The 1,626-nt window shown below is 39.1% G+C and overlaps 1 pseudogene; it reads right to left on the bottom strand.

Annotated features, from left to right (window-relative positions):
* Positions 1 to 227: 227 nt before the first annotated feature.
* Positions 228 to 897, bottom strand: LOC105860684 (14-3-3 protein zeta/delta pseudogene; annotated as a pseudogene).
* Positions 898 to 1,626: the final 729 nt, after the last annotated feature.

The following is a 1,626-nucleotide window of genomic DNA, read 5'->3' on the forward strand; positions in this document are numbered from 1 at the left end:
ATTTACTTTTATTACGGTAATATTACTTATTAACTTTCCTTTAATGCACTCCTTAAGATCATAAGCAAGTGTTGTTAATATTGGGTATGTATCTTTCTGCCCAAATTATGATACTCGTTGAAATTTTATGCTAAAATAATGCATAACAAATACTGATACAAAATATTTAACAAATATTCTAAAAATTTCAGCAGTAAAGTAAACCAACTCCAGCAGAGAAAGGGTTATCATAATATAAAAAAAGTAAACTGATAATGAAGCTAGGCTGTTTTTGCAAGAGAGCAGGCTTTCTCTGGGGAGTTCAGAATCTCATAATAGAACACAGAAAAGTTAAGGGCCAGACCCAATCTGATAGGATGTGTTGGTTGCATTTCCTTTTTGCCGATTTCAAAAGCTTCTTGGTATGCTTGTTGCGACTGATCCACAATCCCTTTCTTGTCATCACCAGCAGCAACCTCAGCCAAGTAATGGTAGTAGTCTCTTTTCATTTTCAAATAGAAGACTTTGCTTTCTGCTTGTGAAGCATTGGAGATCAAGAACTTTTCCTTAAGAGACAGTACATCATTGCAGATATCTCTTAGCTCGGTCTCAGTTTTCTCTCTGTATTCTTGAGCCACCTGCTGTTTTTTTCTCAGCACCTTCCGTCTTTTGCTCAATACTTGAGACGACCCTCCAAGATGACCTACAGGCTCCTTTTTATGAGCAACTGAGAGAAGATTCCTCTCCTCATTGGATAATTCAGCTCCTTGCTCAGTTACAGACTTCATGAAGGCTGCCATGTCATCATATCGTTCAGCAGTTAGGCCTTGTGAACCAGCTCATTTTTATCCATCACTGTATGTTCTATGTCCACAGTGGGTGGCGGTGGGTGGATGGACAGGGGCTCAGCAGCTTTTGATGAAGCCATTGCTGAACTTGATACATTAAGTGAAGAGTCATACAAAGACAGCATGCTAATAATGCAATTGCTGAGAGACAACTTGACATTGTGGACATCAGATACCCAAGGAGATGAAGCTGAAGCAGGAGAAGGAAGGGAAAATTAACCGGCCTTCCAACTTTTGTCTGCCTCATTCTAAAATTTACAGAGTAGACCATTTTGTCACCCATGCTGTCCCACAAATAGTTTTTTGTTTATGATTTATGACAGATTTATGTTACTTCTATTTGAATTTCTGTATTTCCCATGTGGTTTTTATGTTTAATATTAGGAGAGTAGAGCCAGTTAACATTTAGGGAGTTATCTGTTTTCATCTTGAGGTGGCCACTATGGGGATGTGGGATTTTTATGCAAGTTATAAATGTTCGGCATAGTACTTTTGGTACATTGTGGCTTCACAAGGGCCAGTGTTAAAACTGCTTCCATGTCTAAGCAAAGAAAACTGCCTACATATTGGTTTGTCCTGGTGGGGGATAAAAGGGATAATTGGTTCCAGTCACCGGTGTAGTTATTGTGGGTACTTTTAAGGTTTGGAGCACTTATAAGGCTGTGACAGAAACAGATATGTCATGTACATGTTAAACCATGTGTATCTGTGGGATACTCAATCTTAATGTGCACACCCTTGACTGCAGCTGCAAAGCGTTACTTCAGACAAAACTGTGGGCCAATTTACTCTGGATAAG

The sequence above is a fragment of the Microcebus murinus genome, chromosome 7 (genome assembly GCF_040939455.1).
Source record: "Microcebus murinus isolate Inina chromosome 7, M.murinus_Inina_mat1.0, whole genome shotgun sequence".
Taxonomy (NCBI): Eukaryota; Metazoa; Chordata; class Mammalia; order Primates; family Cheirogaleidae; genus Microcebus; species Microcebus murinus.